Source organism: Excalfactoria chinensis, chromosome 8 (assembly GCF_039878825.1).
Source record: "Excalfactoria chinensis isolate bCotChi1 chromosome 8, bCotChi1.hap2, whole genome shotgun sequence".
NCBI lineage: Eukaryota > Metazoa > Chordata > Aves > Galliformes > Phasianidae > Excalfactoria > Excalfactoria chinensis.
Genome location: NC_092832.1, coordinates 24933666 through 24949527, shown reverse-complemented (window position 1 = coordinate 24949527; position 15862 = coordinate 24933666). Strand labels below are relative to the sequence as shown.

Genomic DNA, 15862 nt, shown 5'->3' with positions numbered 1-15862 from the left:
CTTGTTCTTGCTCAGAAATGCTCACTTATAGGTCTACAATCTAGGACAGTTTTTTTTTTAAGCACTTGGAAACAAAGACATTGGAATGAAAAATACCAAACAGTGACACTTGGTGGCTTGTTATGTAACGTGCACATTCCTAGCCATTAGAATACATGAAATGAAAAACAAATCTCAGCTTTTCTATCATATTTAGTAGCTTGACAGATACAATTTATGAAACATGCACTTCTGTACTGATAATAGCAGGGTGACAAAGGCTACAGCAAATGAGAATAAGCCAAGCAGCCACAGATGTAAAAATGGAGGAAAAGAGCTGCCTACCTACAGAAGGTCTCAGGCAGGATCCCTAGCAAATGATGCCCTCACTTGCACTGGCAACCCTTAAACGAGGTCTGGAAAGGGGTGGATCCTGACTCCACCCCTTCTGCTCACACAGGTACATAACATACACCTGAGCTCTCCTGGGTTAGCCCTGCCTTCCCACTAGATGCTCAATCACTGGTTCAGGCAATGACTTAGCATTTCCACTACACCCACCATCTTTCAAAAGCTTCAGAAACATCAAACAAGCCTCTTGATATCCTGTGGAGCAAAGGCATCTTTGAATGTTTCACATGCAAAAATTACATGCTAACCTACTACCAAAACGCAAGCAGCTAGTAATTACAGAATACAAAGTGATCCGTCAGTCTTGATGCCAACTGTATTTCTTGGGCCACATGTCCCTTTATGTCCTGTCATCATGTTTCTGGTATATATATTCCCTTGCTTTCTCCACCAAGCTCTCTTTATTATATTGGAAGCTTTTAATATTTTCATTTAAAAAAGCATTTGCTTTCTGTTTATCCTCAAGATGTGGCCACATAAAAAACATACAGCTTAACTGAACACCTAAAGTCATAGAATGTAAAGAAAAATACACGTTATTCTAATTGAACTCATTGGGCTGACTGAAAATTGTCATCAGTACCTTGCTGATCTTGCCCAGGTATGTATCTCCTGATTGCTCAATAAACAGAACTGCAGGTCACTGGCACCCAGTTCTGTGTGTCTTGTGATCACTGCTGCACCCCCATGCCCTGACAGTTTGTTATAAAGTTACCAAAGAGACCTTTGTCAGCTGGAATAGTCATACCAATCTATTGCTTACTCCTCTGGGGCACTGGCTTAAAAAAATGAGCAAACAGATAATTTCATTATTGCTATCTAATCTTACCATTAATTGCATTTGACAAGAGTAGCAACTCCCAAAGAAAGGGAGATATGCGGACAACCTTACCACTGCCTGGCTTGCCTCCTTATTTCTAGTTGGGAATAAACATCCAGAGAAGATTAAAAGAAGGGAAAAATAAAACCAAACTGAAACAGTAAAAAGAGGCAGCAGTGATGACTGAAATGCTGACCAGGGCAGCTGACCATTGAAACTTCAGGTCAATGCACTTGTATGACTTTTGGTGAGGCCAGGAGTTTTTCTGCATCTCCCTTACAAGGGGAAAGGAGATGCACAGTACAGAGCTTGTGTCTGTTTTGCTGATGGTACAGCATGACTGACTACTGTGCTACCATATCCATGTATCCCAGGTGTTTGAAGGAGATCCTATTGATTTTCCTTTGAAAATCCTCTATAATATGTTCCAGGTCAAATATACCCTCAGGGAAATGGGAGCAACGTAATAATTATGAACGTAAAATTTGTTTTCCTATGTAACTGAAGTATCTATTTTGTAGTATACTTCAAAAGATTTGTCTGTTACAGGGGATGAAAAGCATTATAACATATTCATTACAAAACTACAACAACAACAAAAACCATCAGGAATTCTGGATGTTTTAACTATTTCTGGAAATTAATATTTTGTATGAGAGTATATTCCTCAAAGGAGTCTTGTATTTGGGCTTTCCTGAAAGGTAGATACATTTCCACATGGAATAAATGCCTTTCAATCTCTTTCCCTTGTGGAGGGAGAAATGAGAAAAGAAATTCACTTTGCAGGCTCAAGAAGACAAGGACGACTATAGTGAGACAAGCTTACATGGTCACTCCTGAAAGAAATAGAAAAGATGAGTGCAGTGAGTGACAGATAATATCTGCTTTACTAGTCTGCAATTCCCAAACAAGGGGTGGTTGAAAAGGCATGGAGATAATGCCACAGAAGCAAAAGTCCTGATATCTCCCAAAGTCTATAAAAAACTATGCTGGAAACAAAGTCAAAGGTAGAAAACTAGCTGCATCTTTGGCTTCACATAGAAGGAGAAAAGAAAATGGTAAAGATGTTTAATGGTCTACCTCCATCTTCTCAGGAAAAATCTCAGAATCAGGAGCTGTCATGAGCAGCAACTTCAGCAGGGTGAACTACTTACACCTCTCTAACATTGCTTCTTCTCAATGGGATCACACTTTCTCATTGTAGCCTTCTTTCCCAACATGCTCTCTACTTTCCTCAGTTGTTTTCCTAACGTGTGTCAATCTCCTGTCTGCCCTTTTCTATTTCAGGCACTTTGTTTACTTTTTCACACATATCTGCACTTCTATTTTGGTACTCTTATCTTTTGTGTGTGCGTATGTGTGCATACAATGGACGAGGTCACAAGAAGCAATCTTTTTAGACTGATTCTGCCATATAGTCTGTCTTACACTCACAAACTAAATATGGTAAAATATCTGACCTCTCAAAAGACAAAATAATTTTCAAAACTATATTCCATATTACTATTAAGAAACATTAACATCAGTATTCAAGATCAGCTGAATAGAGCATTAATAACCTGTCCATTCCTGTTGTTTCACTGTTCTTTTCTTAACATCTATACATTGTCATAAGTAATTCACTCAAATATATGCTTTAAAAATAGAGCATTCAGATAGTACTCTTTAGTGAAGAAGAAAACTCTGTTCAAAATCAAAAACACTAGGTGAAAGTATCACAGCTATCACTTGCTATTGACACAGAAATGCCTCACACCCAACTGCAGCTGAACGGGACAGGATACGTAAAGCATGACATGAACTGTTCTGCTGCTCACCACAGCATGTTGAACACAGCAAGCTAGCAGGTACGAGTCAAAACTGAGTTCAAACTTCCTGTAATGATTATAGCAAAGTCTTTTTGCTTGTAATGTGTGTTTCAATTTGCCTGAACTTCTTTAACACATTTTTATTCAGATTTTAAGATTCCGTGTTTCAGAGCAAAATCCAAGTCCTGCAGCAGGTGGATTGAGCCTCTTTTTAGCAGATTGTTCACTCTGAAGCAGTACCAGAGGAGTTACAGCTCTTGTAACTGGCATTCTCAACAAAACTACATTTTGTGCTTGGACCTTTCTTTTAAGATAAAAGTTGCAGTACCCTGATTTTGCTAGTCATTCTCTTGTGCTTCCATTTACAATGATTTTTCCCCTGCTTTCCTGATGCAATTCATTGATGCTGGTCTGACATGCTTTCCTCTTGCTTAGGAGCTATGTTAAAAGCAGCTCTGATAGTCTTGATCTTCATCTCAGCAGAACACAGTAACACTGCCTACATATTGCACATCCAGCAGCCAGAATTCACCACTCTTACTTCCCAGAATGGAATTAAGTCACAGATGGGACATACTGGGAATTCATAATGCAAAATTCCATCTCAGCCTTAAATCCCTGACTTTGTGTCAGATGTCATTAAACAGGCTCTGCTCCAAAACTCTGCCAGGAAGCGTTATTTCACATCTTTATACATCTCAATCCAAACTTCTAACTGGGAAGTAAAACAGGAAACTTTATGTGGAAAATTGTGAATTAATAATGCAGTAATACAAGTGCTTGGCATGAACAGACCAACTGAAGCCAACTGTTGACTTTGATGGAACTACTTGACCAGTTTAACAGTAACTGAGGAATAGTAGGTTGAGTGCTATTAAAAAATGAAAACAAAATCCTGCTTACTGAAACAATGCAGCTTTTATTATCCAGTTCCCAAGAACAGCCTGTCCATAAGGAAATAAGCTACTGCAAGAGGCACTGCTCAAATGCATACAGCTTTTGGCAAGTAAAAGGAGATCATCTGGGTTCATTTCACCTTTATGGCAAGTTCACAGTCTTTTTCCTATTGTTTTGTCAGAGGGAGTTTCAGTACTAAAACAATCCCAGTCCTTTCCTCAGTAAGCTGTAATGAAATGCTTGTGTGACCTAGCAAAAATAATTTTGTGTGTTCAAACTGATTTTCCAGTGAATAACCTTCCTGTCTAAAAATCAGACTCTTTATGAGGACTAACTGACATCCTTGTTATCAACCTTTATGGATGTAATATGCTGAGCAGAGAAGAGCAGCTGGGAAAAGGTTGGAGAGAATGAGCTCCATTCAGATACTTGGGGAGTCCACTGGGGTGAAGCACTTCAGTAGAACGGCCTGAAAAAGATTCTACTTACCTCACATTGGTTCTCTGGAAAAAGAAACAGCTCTGGCTTCTGCATCTGTTAGTCTGGCACCTCCAGCAAGTCATTAAATCACACTGTAGATTTGTATACATACTTAGATAAATAATAAATGACAGCTATCACACTGTCATGCAAGCATGCATGCATACCCAGGGCAGGAAATCACATACAGTATTTCATGTGTTGCCAATTTATCTCTAACAAAGTGAGGAAGATGCCCTAGGGACTGGTGACTAACAAGGAGCATTGTTTATGCTACAAATCCCATCCGGTTATTAGTCTTTGAAAAGTGTTTTGTTTAGTTTATTGATGCTTCAGCAGGAATGCCAGGGGCATTATTTTTGTACTAAGTGTATTTCTATTCCAATATTACTGACTCCCACTCAACCTCTCCAGAAGAGGTTATGCATTACTCGAGGGCTGAAAATTAGGCACGTTCTTCAGTGCCTTATTGAATCAGGATCAGGGTGGTTAGTGCTGCATAAAAATCAAGGCCTTGACAGGTTTCCTTGTTAATTTTGCCTCAATTGAAGAACATCTTTGTAGAAATCAAGGCTTTGTTAAGGACTACAGAGCATGACAAAGAATAAATACCTTATGAAGTATATATGCTCATAAATTAAAACTTTAACAAGTTAGATCTGCTTCATTTCTACACTTTGCTTGCTTCATTGGATGATATTGTGTTACACAATCTAATTCTGCCCTTCTGCAATACTAAAGTATCAGAAATGTCTGGCAAGTTTTAAGCCTCTTTCACAATAGTACTACAGTTAATCTTTTGTCCACACAATTGATAGGCTGCTATTTTATCAGGTTATCAAAATACCTGTAGTGCGCCCTTGATCAAGTTAATATTTAAAAATAGTAATGCAATATTTTTATTACATTCAGGTACCTTTTTGATCACTCTAAATATCTTCTGGGAAGAAAATTTATTTAGGGTTGCTTCTGTGTTCATTTGCTTTCCCCAGGAAACCTGGGGTGTCTTTGTTCTTTAAAACAGACTTGCTTTATTGAAGAGAATGAAAAGCCACCTCACGTTTCCTTCATAACCTTATTTAGAATATTTGAGAGACTCTTGCCATCAGGCAAGTAAGTTAATGATTGACAAAGACACACAGCAGGCCTGCATGAATGATTCCACACCATAACACTGACAGCTGGCATAACTTACTGAGCTCCTCAAAGATCCCTGCGAAGAGGAATGGTAAGCTAAATTTTTATGCGCATCTTCTGAATCAAGGCAGGAAGTGTTTATTCGAATGGTTATATGTAAATATTTGAAGTGTTTACTAATCCTTTTAATTATTAGATTACTTTTGCAAAATTCACACAAACAAACTCTCCTCTGTAAAATGTCCTGCTCTTATTTTACTTGTGAACTAATTTGATACTTTCTGTCAAATAATGAGCTGCCCAGTGTATCATCACTGATCATCTCAGTTGTCCTGAAACCAAGGTAGTTCTGTTAATTGTTTTTTAAGCTTACATTCCATCTCTTCCATCACGCTGACTCATCAGTGATGCTTGAAAAACAGCACCGTAGGAAAACAGAAAGATAGAGTGAGCTGAGCTGTACTGCAGAAAGTTTTCACACCTAGGAACTTCTGGCTTTCTATTAATGGTATGATTACACTTTCATGTCTTTCTTTTTCATAGAAGTATAAGACCGTGACAATATGCTAGTACTACAGGCTTGCTTTTGTTCTACCAGAATTTTCTGAAATGCTCAGTTTTTATTTTGAGCCAAAAGGCCTCTTCCTTCCCCCCACAAAATGTGACCCTGACACACAGGGATCTAGTTTGAAAGGCTTCAAAACCTGGCTTCTGATCAGGTACTTCTATGGAGAGTTCCATCCCAACAGCCAAAACACCTGCGGTGCTCACTGATGTAAGATAAACATGAGGATCTGATTGTAGCATAACATAAACTGCTTAAGATGTTAGCAGAAGTGACAGTTTTAATTCTGCTGTTTCTGGATTACATGTTGAATTAGTGTATGAGAGGATCCCTAGAAGTCTTATTTTGGGCCCAGTCACACTAAATGTTTTATTTTGTTATTATTATTTAGTGCCATCAAGAACTAACAGGCACAAGACACAAAATGTTAACTGCTCATAATCACTACTTCAATCTCTAATGTAGCCTTCAATTAAGATGTTCCAAGGCTGGCTCAAGATTTTGGAAGAGGTAAATTTATTCCAGCAGTTTTATAACTGTATCTGATATTGTCTGTCTTCTATTAGACCCATCTGGACAGTCCTCTTAGAACCAGAACTGACATCTTTGTTGAAGGTGACTCAGAACACTTGATTGCTGTACAAGTGTCCCCACCAGGCCAAACCAGGGCCACCTAGCCCTCTTCATCAGGTGTCACTATCAGAGGATCACTGCTGTACTTCATAAAGCCTCAACTTCCACTCTCTGAGCACAGAGCTTCTCAGCACTTGGCTGACAAGGAGCAGCCAGAACGGGTATCACACAGCAACATTCAATTTTCCCATTTTCTGAACAGTACAATCTCTGTTTCCACAGACTTGCCCACGTTAAGTCAGCAGAAGATGAATCATCTGGAAAAGTTATAATTATCTGTCCCTTAGGAATCATATAGCATGTTAATTGCTGTACAACACATTCTAATACAAAGCACACAAGTAGCTTCAACTTGTGGATGAGGGGACAAGAGTGCTACTCACAATTTCCGTCAGTTACAGTCTGGGAATGCTGGGTTTCCCTTGACTCAAGATCTGTTACATAAACAGAACACATTTGGTTTGCTTTGTTGTGAGACAAAGAAATGTGCATAAAGAAACATGTGTTAGTACTTCACAGAAATAGCACAGCTACCTGATCAGTTTATGTAACATACATGTGTGTATATGCATGTAGTAGGTTTACAGACACAGAGGTCAGGCACTCCAAGCAGTTCCTCAGCTGACATAAATTATTCTAGTTTATATCAGTTGAAATAATTCACTTCTTGATCTGTATTAGCACCGCATAGGAAAGCAAAATACAGAACTGTATATTTAATTATATATCAAATACTGAAGATTGCACTACTTCTCTTTCAGGAATCACTCCAAGTTCAGCAACCTAATAATCACAGTGACTTCAGCTGCCCTATCTGTCTCCAAACAGTGAGCCTCCCAGTAGAAACCAACTGTGGACATCTGTTCTGTGGTAAGTTTTCTGGGTTGACAGTGCAGTGCTTGTAAAGGCTACTAAATGCACCACACTTCCCACAGAGATCTCAAGTCCTGTGTAAGAACCATTCTAAGCACTTCTCCTAATAAGTGAAGATATGAGGAGCAGCTGAGTCCCTAGGATTTTCAGCCTAGAGAAGAGGAGGCTTTATGGCAGCCTATGTTTTTCTCACAAGGATAGCAGGAGGCAGCACTGATCTCTGCTCTCTGGTGACAGCAGCAGGACCTGAGATAAAAGCACAGAGCTGCATCAGGGGAGGGTCCAGCAAGGTGTTAGGAAAAGGTTCTTCACCAGAGGGTGATCAGGCACTGGAACAGGCTCCTTAGGCAATGCCCACAGCCCCAAGCTTCCTGGCACTCAGGAAGCCCTTAAAGCCTTAGGCATACTTGGTTTTTGGGTGGTGCTGCAAAGAGCCAGTTGGACTCAGTGACCCTTGTAGGTCTCTCCCATCTCAAGAGATGTTTCTATGATTTCTGAACTAAACTCTCTCACAAGTAACAAGAAAAGTTTAATCTTGATATCACCAGGACAAATCAGTACCTTTTTCCATTCATTGCCTTAATACTCACAGGGGCCACTTTTGAAATGCCCAGGAAGTCACAAGACAAGAGGTAACAACTTTGTAGGGTACTGTTAAATTACAACACAAACTCATGGAATAATTAAAAGGCCCAGAAACCCACCCATTTGTATTCAACTACACAGAAGTGAACTTAGTTTCTCTCAGACCTCTGACATACTCCTGTAAGCTTACAGGCAAAGTTTACAACCTTACTGCCCCAGCTACTTATCAAATTCCTTGCTGAATGCTGTCGTCACCACTGCAGGGGGTGACAGTAAAGAACTGGAGTTTATGATCTGATGAGGTTGAAGCTGCCATTGAAGGTAATTCAGTGCTCCTGTGCAATGTAACATCAGTAAACTCTGGCAGAAGGTCACACAGGCTGCTGGAGGCAGTAATATCTGATACTCTACCAGCAAGATATATCAAAAGGCACAGGGCAAAAACAAAGTTCTTTTCTATGCTTTTCAAAGACCTTACAGCAAGTTTAATTTATAGTTACAAGCCACTGACATTTTCTTCATCATGTAAGACCATTACAAAAAGACCTAAGCAGAAATGAAAACAAGGCTCTGCATTGTTGTTCGTGTTGGTGCAATAAGAATGCACTTTCGCCTTGAGGAAGTACCATTTTTTTTCTAGGCTGAAATGGTGCTCTCTCAGACCAGCCCCTCCTCAACATGCTAATGTCTGTCCTCTGAAACCCCAACAGATCAATGGGGCAGCAACAGCTACAGGCATGCTGTAGGGCTCATCTACAACACACATAACACCATTTAATACTCTAGCTTTTCTCATGCTTTTATTACTACAGATTGTTTTCTACCACACAGGAAAAGGACATTTTAAATAAAACTCACTCCAATAGAAACAGTAAGTGTATGGCCTCCAAACACCTTGCAAAGAATATCATACAAGTTACAGTTTCAAATACAGAGAGAGACATGATGACAAAAGTCATTAATTTTCCTCCTTCTCTGGCCTGGTTAATTTTCCCTTTTCTGCCTGTGAATATGACACTATTACAGTCAAAAAGGTTGGCATACTGAAAATGTGATAGAGGAGCATAATAGCAAAAGGAAAAGTACTCACCCAACTCCAAGGCTCTCAGCTCACAAAAATGACTCCACAAGGGATGGAATCTCCAACCAGAAACTCATACCCAGTGGCAGTCAGCCCTTAAATGAGGTCTAAGAGAGGTGGTGCCTCCACTGCTTCCTGTCCCACAGCTGAATTCCCTTCACCTGTGCTCCCAGGGCTGGTGGGTCCTTTCCCCAGGTGCTCAATCAGTGGTTCAGGCCGTGACTCAGCAGTTACTACACAGACATAATGATTTGGGCTTTATTTTTATTTTGAGATTTGTGGAGAAGTACCATCTATAAGGTTGATATATCTTGTTATCATTAGTCGTATCTATTTAAATTTCCCCAAATACATCATCATTTACACTCTGAGGCATAAATTCCAGTTCCATGCATTATCCATGCTCTATATTTATGTAGTAGAAGCATAAAGTGTCTGTTTTTCATGTCTTAAACCAATAAAATCTTACACTGGGCTTATCAAAACCATTCTGCATAGATCTAAGTCTGTTGTGACTGAAATCAGTAATGAAACTTCTCCTGATACACCATGGAACGGAGCTGAGGCAATGCTGAGCACTCTTAATAAATTCCACTCTGGTACAAGTTTTATTTAAAAAACGTGGCCAACTCAGAGTTTTTAAAGAAGATTAATGTGGACTTATTAAAAATAAAAGTCTGATTTTATTATTAGTAGTAATTCATACAGTTTGTCCCAAAGTTTGCCTTTTCAGCTGCAGTTTGAACCATATGTTCAGGAAGTTCAATTGAAAAATGATCCTTGTGCAATATTATTTTTTTCTAATTAACAAAACCCACAAAGGGATTTTAGACAAACGTAAGGACTCCCTCAGAAGGTTGTAGAGCAGGACAGATTAAAACAGGATTTTGCCCATTTAATGAAAAATGCACTGAAGCGCAGATAGGTCAAATTCAGAGGAGTCCTTCCTTTCCTGTTCTGCTAAACACAGGATTTTGCATGTAGCAAACTTTAATTTCTATGGGGTTCTATTTTTAAAGCCCTCAAAGAACGATGAGATCCATTAGTACCCTGTTGTTATCGCTAGGATTGAGTACAGGCACAATTGTGTGGATCGTGATACAGGGCCTGGACCCAGAGGGTCAAAGCAGTTTCTGAAGTCAGGCATGATGGCTGTGAAATGCAAAAGTTCAGGCAAAGGCTTGAAGCTGGTTGCCAGACTGAGTTTATATAGATACCACATGAAGATTTAGATATAAATGTAACCATGTTCCTAGCTAACTTCTGTCTATGTAAACAAACTAGAAAAGTCAGAAAGAAAAACCCTGCACTCAAATAAAAACAAAATGCACAACTCAGAGCAAGGTTTGTGAAATTATCCTTAGGCCAAATGTATCATCCCTAATGTAGGGATGTCCTGTATAGGAGGGAACTGACAGGATGAACATTTTTTATCCTTGGCTTTGGACACATTTCTCCTCTAAAATCCTTGTTAATGACAATGCAAATAAAGGTCTGGGTAGAGAAAAGTTTGCAGTAAGGGCTCCTGAAGACTTCCTGTTGTAATACCACTAAAGCTACTTACTGGCTGCTTTTAAAAACAAAGACCATTGTTCAATCCAATAAAACAATTCCAACAGAATGGCAATGCAGTGTTCCACTGCTGCTTTCACTGTCATCTTTGTCAAATTTGATCAGTTCACATGTTAAGAGAGACTTTTTCTTGACTGTCACGCTGCACCTGGGAGCTGAACGTCAAGCTGTGCTCCTTCTGATTAGATGCTACTTATGTTTGGCTGTTTTTGCTGTTAGTACCAGCACTGACATTCATGTATATCAAGCACTGCTATCAGATACATGCACAGGCTAATGTTACTGTCCTCAGACTCTGCCCCCTTCAATACCTGAGAGCTTAGTGTTAAGATGCCACTGCATCTGGAAATTAGTTAGCAGTTCTTTTGGCAAATCAAAAAGAACGCACTAAGTAACTCTTCCTTACTGTACACATAGCACTGTGCAATGTCTACATATATGTACACATTCTGGAAGGGTACTTGTATTCCTGAGTGCTTCATCTGCAGTTGTATGGGAAATTGGTAATCACAGCCTGAACCTCTGATTAATCAGCTGAGGCAAGTGTTGGGTCAGCTGGGGAAGCACAGGTGAGAGTGATGTAGCTGTGCTCCTGGAAGGGGTGGAGCTTGGCTCCACCTCCTCTGGACCTCATTTAAGGGCTGGCCACCACTAAGGCAGCATCTCTTGGAGATTGCTCTGTGGTGGGCATTGTGTCAGTATTTCCCAGTGAAGGCATCCATATTGTTGAGTTTTTTCCTCATAAATAACCTTTTGAATATCTGTTACCATCTTTGTTATCATCTTTGTATTATTCCACCTTACAGCAGTCAAGGAAGCTGCAAGAATAAGGTGTTATCCGCTGTCAGAGTCTTTGTTAGGGGAAGTTCCATGTTGCTGTATATATCAACACAGATCTACGGCTCCATTTTTATAGCTTGCAGAGTAAGACTGCATTTTAAAATGAAAGCGAAGAATTACATTCATTTCTGCAGTCAACTGTAGAAAAGATGCTCACTAACTCTGATTATCCTCAAATATACTCCATGCTTCTTAACTTTTTCTTTTTTTTTTTTTTTCCTGTAGGCTCTTGTCTAATTACATATTGGAAACACAGTCCTTGGTTAGGAGCAATAATCTGCCCTCTCTGCAGGCAAAAGGTAAGCCATCTCCCCTGTATTATGATAAATAGAAAATGACAAGCTTGAGCTCTTAGGATTGACTTTATTCATCCTCTAATTTTCTATTGCATTTCAAAACCCACTTGCAGTTGAGTGACCCTGCAGCCAATCACATTTATAATTTGACACATCTTATCAGGCAACTCTGTGAAACATTAAGCAGCCCTCCGGCATTTTACTTTTGTATGGTTTGTTGAATCTCTGGGATAACATTCTGTAAAAAGCAATGTGGGACTCCCTCATCTCCTCTGACTCCTGCCAGAGCCTGCCTGCTCTACTGCTAGGTTGGAGGCAGGTCATAAAAGGAAGATGTTCTTGCTGTTGTGGAAGTGCTGGAACTGTACAAAGGTCAATTTGTAATAGAGAGCCTATGAAGAGGCATGTACTACAAAGCACTATCCTCTATACTGAAGATTAAAATACACAGTGGTAATGCCTGTGTTCTTTTCTTATGAAGGTGGTGGTTCTAGATAACATCTCTTGTGGAAAGCTGCATGATAAGCCAAGTAAACAGATTGTTCACGACATCAGAGCATACAACAAGCGTTTCTCAGGGCAACCTCGACCTGTAAGTATTTCTAAATCTACATTCACATAGTTAGTACCGTATAACAAGAGACTCAGCAGTACTCAAACAAGTACTGGGTTGTCTCAGTATGTGAATTATGTTTTTGTACACTCACTGATGATATTACAGGGGAAGCCTTAACATTCAGGGCTGGAGTCAGCATCTCCAGTAACATTCTGTCACATCCCAGTGGGGGAACCAAACAGGACTAATAAGCACTGTGCATGAGAATGTTATTTTCCAACCCAACCAATTAGTATCAATGTGCAGGAATTATTATTATAATGACTTGGTCCTACATTTCCTATCTGCACTAAAGTGAGACTCGAGGCCTCTTTTTCATGTACTGATAGCATACACTTGATGCAAGACTTTAAAGAGAGCATGTATATTCAAGGCAGCCATAAGGGCCCAGTTTTGAGAAGTGTCAAGCATAATACTGTATGCAAAGTGCTGAGGGAGTGAGGATTGCCTCATTACAAGCGTGCTTGTAGATACTGCAAAATAACTGACCTGCCTTGGTGTAACTGGGACAGCACAGAAAGTTTTTGCATTCAAGAGATTTGAATCTAGAAGTGCTTAGAGACTTGTGCAACTGAAAGAACTGCATGGATCAGAACGGAGCAGAGCCTAACTCACCTGCATGTTCAGTTTGCAGATTACCTCTATGACATGCCATTATTCCTGACTCTTGCCTTGCGAGGAATCTTCACCTGGGGTGGCCTCATGTGCATTTTTTTCCTACGAGTTGTTGTTTGCTCCTTCGGAACAATCATATGCTTATCGTCTCCTTTTGACACGAAGCCTGGGCCTCTCTGTAGAACACTCGGAACAGCAGATGACATGGTGGTTGTTTCCCTTCTTTTCATTTGTGTGATAAACATTTGTCAGCAAATTGCAAGAAACGGGGTAAATATGGCAAGGTCTGCAGCTCAGAGCATGCTGTCAGAATCCTGAGTGACTCCAACTTTGATTTTTGCAGTCAAACTCAATCAAACAGTGACAGGCTTCTCCTCCATTTGGGGCAGCATGTGATGGATCTGTCATTCTGCTGCAAAGACTGAAGCAGGACTCAAGTGATATTTGGCATGGCCAAGTGACTCGATGTGCTTAGAAGGCTGTGCCACTGTGTATTTACTGGACTCCTTCATGCTTCACATGTCTCCAACTTATACAAAGTGCCTGAATTGAAAACGCCTAAGCCTATCAACAGGACCTAATGTAAAATGCCAGTCAGCTTGTCAATGAGACTTTTAAACTCTTAAGCTTTGACATTTCATGTCTTGATTCAATTTGAATGCAATTTAATTTGAGAATTTAGCAAACTGCTGTTTGCTAAGTCTCAAGTAACACAAGTAATGTTAGATAATACCTCTGCAAAATCTTGTATTGGTACTTTTTGCTATCACAGCTGATTACATATCCAATGGAATACAGATTTTTACAGCTGTACTACGGGTACAGTCCTGATTCTATTACCTGATAGTAATACTGGCTTGGAGCAAACATGCAACTGTAAAATACAAGAGGAGAATGGCATAAAAGGATCACGCAAGAAGTGTGGGCAAATCTCTGTCTAAGTCTTTTGTCTAAACCTATGCAAAGTATAAGGCTTTAACCAAGTCAGTATGAATGGTTGTTTCCTTTGGGGACTCCATACACTCCTTGTGTTTTCCTTGCAAGTCTTGGTACTACTTCAGTGAGAGATAAAGGCTGCATTTCTGACGAGAAAGAAGTTTATGGAAAATGTGCTGAAGTTGCTGTGTGTGTTGAGTGTGACAAGTTAAAACTGCTGGTGGAGTGCCAGGCGATCCTAAGCATCTGTCACTGCAGTCTGTACATTTGTTATGTACTCGGAGTCAGTGAACTTCATTTTTACATAGGAGTTGTATATTAAAATTGCTATATTAAAATATATGAATATTTATTGTTCCACAATACACTGCTCTCCAACTTTTTCTTTTTACACATTTTCAATTGACATATTTATTGTACCCTTTACTGTATGCTGATATAGCAGTATGTCACAGTTATTCTCTTGCTTGTTATACTCTTCTTGTTATGATATTTTTTTCATTTTATTCCCATCAACTTTCATTGTCTTTAATTATGTCCCTGAACTTGTAAAGCTGTCTCTCCTAACAATGGGTACTTTGGAAATGGCAACAATTGCTTTTCCATGAAGTACATGGCAGGAAGTGCATTGTTTCTTTAAAAAAACCTCCCAGCTGTTTGTGAGTGCTGACTACAAACATGTAAACCCCAGAAACCATTATTTTCCAAGTTCTCTAAGTGTAGTTTTGTTACTGTCTAACTTCTGTTTGTATTTAACTGGGAATAACAACCTATGCCAATAGAAAGGAGTGCCTTTGCTATCAAGTGTGTAAGGATGGAGCCCATGTTTATTATGAACATTCACTCAGTGACATGGGCTTGCAGGTTGGTTCTGTGGCATAATAAAGACTCACCATGAGGGTCACGAACTGCAGCCTGAAGAAAAGAAGGGCTCTCATTAGTGGCCTATAACAGAGTTACAGTATCTTTTATTAAGAAGTAACAGACAAAGGGCAGATGCACAGGTTCTGAGCTGTCTGTGTGAAGCAGCATGGTAAGAACAGGCATGGAGAGCTGGGCTGTTGCAGGGCTGAGATGCAGCTGGCAGGGTGGAAGGAATGCTCCTGCATCATGAACGTGTTTGCTGCAACTGTCTGCACAGCCTTATCCTTCACTATCAACAATGGGCTGGCTCACATCTGCACAGAGATTCATGTGCACTGAGAGTGAGTTACTTGCCAGAGACAAAATGGCTCAAATTATTGATAGCAAAGCCATGATACTGCAAGAATGGAGACAAAAAGGAGAGCAGGAAGCAAGAAAGCAGAAGAAAAGACTGCACAGCTGCAAAAACAATGTCCAAATATGAACCACCACTATAACCAGAGTAAAAAAAAAATCAACCAGAACATTCCAATGGAAACGTCTCAGCTGTAGCTGTGGCAAGTACTACAAGGACCATGAGTGCAATACCTGTGCACAGCACAGCACAGGGATTCAGATCCACCCAAGTCAGTGGTGCTGCTCCTCGTGCTGCTCTGTGAGGCCGGCTGCAAGCACTGCAGTATCCACAGCTGGCTCTGTCCTCTGCACACCCATTGTGCCTGGGGTGCACAGGTAGAAAACACCCAGTACTTCATAGCGAATTGAGGGCATTTTATTTCTCCTGGACAACAGAAATGGACATTTAAAATGATAAATCTGTATTTTTGCAATGGACAGTACAGTAAGATGGAATT

At 40.0% G+C, this 15862-nt stretch overlaps 1 protein-coding gene and 2 long non-coding RNA genes across 6 annotated transcripts in view; 1 reads left to right on the top strand and 2 right to left on the bottom strand.

Moving 5' to 3' along the window:
- Positions 1-6630: 6630 nt before the first annotated feature.
- LOC140255873 (uncharacterized) lies at positions 6631-9328 on the bottom strand. Its single transcript, XR_011904587.1, has 3 exons — positions 9279-9328; positions 7114-7164; positions 6631-6987 (listed from the first exon to the last, which is right to left on the bottom strand). It is a non-coding gene; the product is annotated as an uncharacterized lncRNA (long non-coding RNA).
- Positions 9329-11626: 2298 nt separating this feature from the next.
- On the top strand, positions 11627-12524 carry LOC140255872 (uncharacterized). Its single transcript, XR_011904586.1, has 3 exons — positions 11627-11765; positions 11907-11980; positions 12459-12524. It is a non-coding gene; the product is annotated as an uncharacterized lncRNA (long non-coding RNA).
- Positions 11900-15862, bottom strand: part of FGGY (FGGY carbohydrate kinase domain containing) — a 273209-nt gene continuing 269246 nt past the window's right edge. Inside the window, exon 20 of one of the 4 annotated variants that reach the window (XM_072343867.1) lies at positions 11900-15789. The gene's annotated coding sequence lies outside the window, so the exon portion shown is untranslated. The remainder of the gene's footprint in view (positions 15790-15862) is intronic. The other 3 variants (XM_072343872.1, XM_072343860.1, XM_072343858.1) reach the window with 3 other exon arrangements.